We start from the raw sequence: 8342 nt of genomic DNA on the forward strand, positions 1-8342 counted from the left end.
TTTATCGCATTGAAAAAGACTATCCATATCCTATGTACCTAACCCTTCTAGGGGATTCTGTGTCAGAAAGCGCGAATATTTATTTCATTCCATTAAAAATAAGAAGCCAATTCTGTTCATAAGAAGAAAGAGAAGCAGATCTATTCTATACTCGATAAGTGCCAATATGCAATGGGTAACTTGGCCAATTTGGAAAAAACGAAGAATAGATCGCTACCCCTCTTTGTTTAGCATTCAAATCACCCATTCCCTTTTCTTTATTCAATCTGTCTTACATTCCTTATATGTATAACCTTTCAATCTACGTATTAATAGAATCTATAATATTCATATAGAATAAGAATAAAAATTAAGACAATAAACTGCGGATTCTTTCTTTCTGTTCCATTCTTACGTTTCCATATTAAAGTGTGGTTTTCTTACTTAAATTTAATAATATTAATCTAATATGCCCATTGGTGTTCCAAAAGTACCTTACCGGATTCCTGGAGATGAAGAAGCGACTTGGGTTGACTTATACAATGTTATGTATCGAGAAAGGACACTTTTTTTAGGTCAAGAGATTCGTTGCGAGATCACGAATCATATTACAGGTCTCATGGTATATCTGAGTATAGAAGATGGAATTAGTGATATTTTTTTGTTTATAAACTCCCCAGGCGGGTGGCTAATCTCAGGAATGGCTATTTTTGATACGATGCAAACGGTGACACCAGATATATATACAATATGCCTCGGAATAGCCGCCTCCATGGCGTCCTTCATTCTGCTTGGAGGAGAACCCACCAAGCGTATAGCATTCCCTCACGCGAGGATTATGCTTCACCAACCTGCTAGTGCTTATTATCGGGCAAGGACACCAGAATTTTTACTAGAAGTAGAAGAGTTACACAAAGTTCGCGAAATGATCACAAGGGTTTATGCAGTAAGAACAGGCAAGCCTTTTTGGGTTGTATCCGAAGACATGGAAAGGGATGTTTTTATGTCAGCAGACGAAGCCAAAGCTTATGGACTTGTCGATATTGTAGGGGATGAAATGATTGACAAGCACTGCGATACTGATCCAGTGTGGTTTCCAGAAATGTTTAAGGATTGGTAGTGTCCGGATTTCTTGTAAAGTTATTTCACAGCTAAATTCGTGTTTTCCTCGATTTAATAGAAAATAGAAAGACTTCATGATGAGCAATCATCAGGTTAAGATGGATCTAAACCAATCCATTTTTTTCTATATACATACAACATGCCGACGGTTAAACAACTTATTAGAAACGCAAGACAGCCAATACGAAATGCTCGAAAAACGGCCGCGCTTAAAGGATGCCCTCAGCGTCGAGGAACATGTGCTAGGGTGTATGTGCGACTCGTTCAGATCATGACTTCAAACAAATATAAAAAAAATTGAAGTATCCATGATTAGTACCAATGAATAGGATATAGCTTCTCTATCCTAGATTTCTATGGTATATGGAATTTATGGTTTCCTTTGGTGCAAATCCAATTATCTAAATTGGAAATAAGAAGCAATTCTCCCATTGGTAGCAAATGGTTATCCATTAAGCGGAGGAAATAGTAATAAAAAGAAAAAGGCTTATGCTCCTTTATCTTAAAAGAACGGACTAACAGGGTCAGCTACTTAGCCAACTTTCATAATTAAATACCGTCACTGTATGGATAACTCTTATTGTGAAAAGAGCTATTTACTCTATAATGGATAGGTAGAGCCAAAGAATGTGGACTATACAAGTTCGCAATACCTTTTGATGAAAGAAAGGGCTCCGGTGTATAGAGAGGGCCTCACCGTTTAAAAGGGAACCATAGAAACGATGGAACCCACTATTTTTTTTAGTATTATTAGAATGAATTTGTTATTTCGTATAGAAATAACTGAACGGAGTGGAATAAAAAATCGTGGTTGGGAAGGTTACTATAGCAAAAGCCATTGGAATTAATATTTTATATATCGGAATAATTAGTTTTGTTATTAATGAGAAAAAGGGTGGCTAAAAGAAGAGAAATCATTAGTTATTCATTAAGGTTAATTTGATTCAATGACCAGAGTTCCGCGAGGATATATAGCCCGGAGACGACGAACAAAAATGCGTTCATTTGCCTCAAACTTTAGAGGGGCTCATTTAAGACTTAATCGAATGATTACCCAACAGGTAAAAAGAGCTTTTGTTTCCTCTCATCGAGATAGAGGTAGGCAAAAGAGGGATTTTCGTCGTTTGTGGATCACTCGGATAAACGCAGCAACGCGGGTATATAAAGTATTCGATAGTTATAGTAAATTAATACACAACCTGTACAAGAAGAAATTGATTCTTAATCGTAAAATGCTTGCACAAGTAGCTGTATCAAATCCAAATAATCTTTACACGATTTCCAATAAAATAAAGATCATCAATTAAAGGTATAAATAAAGTAATATACTGGAATAATAAAAGATGAATTCCCGGAGAGGGAACTCCGGGAAGATACAATAAATTAAGATTAAGTGGTAGGAATCAACGAGCTGGATTACTTTCTTTATAATATATATAGGTCTGGCCCTTTCGAATTCGAATAAAACATCAACAATCGGAACTTAAGTTCCGGTTGTTGTTTCTTAAATTTTGGTTGTTGTTTCTTAAGTTTCGATTGGAATTGTACTTTTGCGTTAATTGAGGAATATGTCTATTTTTTCTGGGTCTAGAACCTGTAATTATTGAAATTGACTGGGCTTGAAATTGCTTTTCGTTCTCATAGTTACGAAACGGTAAGAAAGATAAAATACGAGCCTGTTTTATAGCAAGAGTAATTAATCGTTGTTGTTTCAAGGTTAATCTATTTATTCGTCTCGATAATATTTTTCCTTGTTCACTAATAAATCTATTAATTAAACTCATGTTTCTATAATCAATTCGATCTCCCGGGCCAATCCGGGGACGCCTACGAAAAGGTTGTTTAGATTTACGAAAAGGTTGCTTGAATTTACGAAAAGTTTGCTTGGATTTACGAAAGGGTTGCTTGGATTTATTAAAAGTTTGCTTGGATTTACTAAAGGGTTGCTTAGATTTAAGAAAAGGTTGTTTAGATGTATACATGATTTATTCCTTATTTAAAATTTGAAAATTTGAAAATTCACTTCTTTATTTTATTAATTTAGGATCCAGAAGAAGTAGTTTTTCTTTGATCCATATCTTATTTGATTCATATTATAGTATATGAATACCCTCTATACATATGAAATAATATCTACCGGAAATCAGATGAGTTGATTTGTATTTTGTATTCTATACTATGTTTTCTTTATATATTAAATATGAAGTTCTTACTCTTTCTGTTGTTTGGAAAGATCAAACACACGATGTTCCTATTTCTTTATTTCGTGATGAGTCGTATGCTTGCGACAATAACGACAAAATTTTTTGAATTCTAATTGTCCGGGTGTATTGTGGCGATTCTTTTGAGTACTATATCTAGAAATCCCCGTCGATTCCTCATTGGCACCTTTTCGAACACAACTGATGCATTCCAAAATAACTCTGATTCTAACATCTTTTCCCTTGGCCATGAACCTCCTTTTCTTTTTGGATTGACTTAACTTAATTCTTCTACTTATTCTTTTATTCTTCTATTTTGAATCCGAAGAAGAAGAATAAAATTCATTAGAATAATTTTTTTTTATTCTTTAATTAAGTAATAAAAAATAGAGAAATAATTAAAGAATACAATCCTTGTCGAATTAGCAAAGATTTTGGTTCGAAATCCTTTCATTTAATTAGCCAGCCCCGCCTTTTCTATGCTCTGATTTCTGAGGCCTTATTTAGCTTGGGTACCCCTTTAAATTGAATTTCTATTTTCAAAAATGGGGTTTACCAAATTTTTAATGACTCTGAGGTTCAACCCAATCCATCTTTTCTTTCTTTTTCCTTCCGATACTAAAAAAAGATTGAAAAGGATCAAATTTTGTCATATCACGAAGAAATCTATCCCTCCCATAGCAATAACTAGAATTAAAAAAAAGGGAATGACAAAGCATCTGGGAATAAACGATTAATTTCTATCAATAAACCTGCTAAAGCACCAAACCATAGAGTACTTAGCACGGGTGCTACAGAGAGATATGTTTTTATATCCCGCATTGAAAATCCTCCTTCCTTGTTGGAATACATATATGATCATAAACTCTTGCCCAAGATTGTTATGCTATATATAAAATGAACCATATCGACGAAATTTTCCTATCCCTAAAAAAGAAAAAGATGACCCCTTCTTCCTATATATTACCAAGGAAAAGTAATCCTTCTTTTATAGGCGAAATTATATTGGATTTTATATGTATATAATTCCTTAATTATATGAGACCAAAAAGAAGAAATGACACGAGGGTTCTATATATAGATAGAGAAAGAAAGAAGAAGAAAATTATGATGTGGAAAAGAAGACAGGAATTGTGTACAATGGCATTGTACAACAATTTAATTTGGAAAAGGGATGTAGCGCAGCTTGGTAGCGCGTTTGTTTTGGGTACAAAATGTCACAGGTTCAAATCCTGTCATCCCTACCTATTACTTCTTTCTTCTTTATAGGCAGTAGCGACGAGATCAATTAAAGTAAAGTGGGTATAACTTGAATTTGTGGAGACTATACGTACGTGAGATACATTAGGAATAGAAAAAGATTTTCTTTTTGAATGAATGAAAGCGCTCTTAGTTCAGTTCGGTAGAACGCGGGTCTCCAAAACCCGATGTCGTAGGTTCAAATCCTACAGAGCGTGATTCCATCTATTTTATGTCGAAGCAGAGTAAAATAACTTAACAAAATTGAATTGTAACTCCAATTTCAATTTGACCTCCTCTCTGGTCTGGAGGAGGTCAATCAAAAAAAAAAAATGACTCAATCAAAGATCCAACTGATCCCCACGCCTGTATTGCAAATACGCAGTCACGAATAATCCCGCTAAAGTAATAGGAATTAGGCCTAAGACGATTCCAAATAGAAAAACTTCAATCATTTCGATTTGTTCGAGGGGATAAAAAAAGAGGTACGATCTATCCCTAAATAGTACTCTAAATTATCCACGAATCTCAATGACCAAGAAAAGAATTCCTAATTAGTCTGGAAAAGAGTCGTAGAATGCCAGGAATCCCAAAGAAAGATTTTTCTTTTCTGAATTATAATTATTCAGTCAATTCAAATAAGGCGTATCTTGTTCAAGCCAATAAATAGAGCTGGGGTTATAGTTAAAGCAGCCAGTAGAAAACCAAAATAACTAGTTAAAGTAAGCATGAAAGAGTTAAATTCCATTTATTTTTTTTTACTACACTACATATGTTGGTAAAGCATTTACCTAAGTTATGGAAAATTCATAATTCATCAGTTATTTTAGATAATACTAAAAAACAAGATAGAGTAAGATACAGAAGTGTAAAAGAAAGTGGATTCATCAGATGATACATGAGTCCCTAATTCCGAATCAAGAGATTTGTTGTGGAATTTGTCAATTGAGTAAAGTAATAATATTAAGAACTAGATCATCTAACCCCATTGAATGAAAAAAAGAAATTCAATTTTCAGGGAAATTTTTGAATAAGAGATAAATAAACAATTGAATTTGAAAAAAAAAACTTCTTTCTATTTTGGATAATTTCTTTTTCAATAGGACCCTCTTTTTGGAGTGAACGATCGAATATTCCCCTATTCCTTCTTATTTTAACTGATTGTATTCCATATGGAATAAGAGGAGAACAAAAGCATTCCACGACCTGCCAAGGGGCTGTTAAAAAAAAAAAAAAAAGAAAGCTCTTCCTTGAATTTACTTTATTTTTATTCCTTTTTCGAACTCCAACCAAAGTAGATTCGAAGACGAGTCACTTCAATTATCCTTTTAAGTTCTATTCTATCTTCTGTCTTTCCCTATTTCATCTCGTAAAGTTCCGCGCTCGCAGTTTGGTCAAGAAAGTTAGACCTAATCCAACAAACAATACAAGGATGAATTACGAATTATGAAAGGATAGATTTCACATATACTTGTCCTTGTATTGTGTCAGTATGAGAATATCCTTCCTAAATTATTTATCCAAACCTATTGATCATTAACTTAGATTTTCCCAAGATTTTGGCTGCTATTCCGAATTACTCTATTATTCCGAAGCCAATGAAAAGTAAGTAGAACCTACAAAAATGGGGTTTTCTATTGATGCCTTGAATAACATATAGCTTACCTATAGACAAAAAAAAAATAAAAAAGTAATTATGTTTCGGAACCAGGCAAAACCAGATTGCTGTGCCATAGGAAGGATAGCTATACTAATTCGGTATACTCAAAATACACCTTTGGTACAAAATTGACAATCTCACAAGGATGAAATATCAGTAATTTTCTATTTACTGGTCGATCCCATCTTTTACGGAATCAATTCCTTTTTTGAATGTACAAAAATTTTGGGAGTTCAGCATGTCTGGAAGCACGGGAGAACGTTCTTTTGCTGATATTATTACCAGTATTCGATACTGGGTTATTCATAGCATTACTATACCTTCCCTATTCATTGCGGGTTGGTTATTTGTCAGTACGGGTTTAGCTTATGACGTGTTTGGAAGTCCTAGGCCAAACGAGTATTTCACGGAAAGCCGACAAGGAATTCCGTTAATAACCGACCGTTTTGATTCTTTAGAACAACTCGATGAATTTAGTAGATCCTTTTAGGAGGCCCTCAATGACCATAGATCGAACCTATCCTATTTTTACAGTGCGATGGCTGGCTATTCACGGACTAGCTGTACCTACTGTTTTTTTCTTGGGATCAATATCAGCAATGCAGTTCATCCAACGATAAAACAAATTCCAACTATAGAACTATGACACAATCAAACCCGAATGAACAAAATGTTGAATTGAATCGTACCAGTCTATACTGGGGTTTATTACTCATTTTTGTACTTGCTGTTTTATTTTCCAATTACTTCTTCAATTGAGAGAAAGAAAGAGACTAATAAGAATTCTCTTATCCCATTTGGAAGGATACCATCCTTATAACTACCCATGACTGTTTTTGTCTCTAGCATGACCAATTGATAAAATGTGGAGGAAAGTAGGGGAAATGGCCGATACTACTGGAAGAATTCCTCTTTGGCTGATAGGTACTGTAGCTGGTATTGCTGTGATTGGTTTAGTAGGTGTTTTCTTTTATGGTTCATATTCTGGATTGGGTTCATCTCTATAGTAATCGGAGGGACCAGATTGTAAACATGAAAAAGTAGGAGCTTAGCGGGTCCTTACCCCCCTTTATCTGATTAGAGCGGAAAGGACCCGCGGAATTTTTATTTTACTCTTATAACGCGAATTGAATCTATTCGATTCACTCTTATGAAGCAACAAGAAAAAGAGATCACTCGAGGATCCAATATCTTATTCCACGAAGGAAGTATCCTGAAAATCCTTGATTTAGTTTCGAGTAATAAACTAATAAAACCTTAATCAAAACTATTCAACTAGCCTAAAAATAAAAAAACCTTCAATGGAAGAGTTTACTTTTTTTTTGCAAAATTTCTGTAAATTTGAAGTTGAACTTAATTAAACAAGCCAAGCAATTTGCTCACAATCACAAGAAATTTTTCCCCCGCCATATTTTCTTCCCCTCTGTTTGTCCACTACCTCGGCTAAACCTAAGCAAAAGAAAAAGAGGTCCAAGAGACAGACCCGAATAAAGAAGAAATAGTAATCTTTGACGAATTAGGAAGAAAAAGGATTCTTATTTTGATACAAGAAGAATCGGCACAAGAAAAAGGCTTTTTCTTGTGCCGAATAGACGATTAAGAAGACCTGCAATCCCTCCGAAAAAGAAGAAATTTTAATTTGATTGTTCTCGCCTTTGCCTTGGATTCTCTTCTTTTGCATGGGATATAAATAAGGAATTCCAGACATCTCATAAACAAAAAGCAGTCTAAACAAAAAAAGGATTTCCAAAATAGATCATAGATAATTCTAGCAATTGCCAATAAATCGAGGCTTTTTACCAACTTGATGGTAAGAAATCCCGGGACCTAGAAATTCATTTCGTACAATTGAACCTTTTCAAACTGTTTCTTTTTGAGAACCAAAAAAACTTGTGCCAAAATAACGGATGCGAAGAAGAACAAAAGGCCTTGGACACGTAATGGATCCTGAAGCACGATTTCTGCGTCCCCCTGACCAAAACCTCCCACATTAGGATTGCTTGTTAATGGTTGATCAAGCTTGATGGATTCCCCCTCTGAAACAAGAAGTTCTGGTCCGGGAGGTATAATATCAATCACTTGGCGTCCATCTGATGCATCAACTATGGATATTTCATACCCCCCCTTTTCTTTACGTAGTA

The 8342-nt window shown here is 34.6% G+C and overlaps 2 non-coding genes across 2 annotated transcripts; both read left to right on the top strand.

The window, feature by feature from the left end:
• Positions 1–4472: 4472 nt before the first annotated feature.
• On the top strand, positions 4473–4546 carry TRNAP-UGG (transfer RNA proline (anticodon UGG)). Its single transcript has one exon. It is a non-coding gene; the product is annotated as a tRNA-Pro (tRNA).
• A 139-nt stretch (positions 4547–4685) lies between these two features.
• TRNAW-CCA (transfer RNA tryptophan (anticodon CCA)) lies at positions 4686–4759 on the top strand. The gene has a single exon. It is a non-coding gene; the product is annotated as a tRNA-Trp (tRNA).
• Positions 4760–8342: the final 3583 nt, after the last annotated feature.

The sequence above is a fragment of the Triticum urartu genome, unplaced genomic scaffold, assembly GCF_056163025.1.
Source record: "Triticum urartu cultivar PI428250 unplaced genomic scaffold, HENAU_Tu73 scaffold2, whole genome shotgun sequence".
NCBI lineage: Eukaryota > Viridiplantae > Streptophyta > Magnoliopsida > Poales > Poaceae > Triticum > Triticum urartu.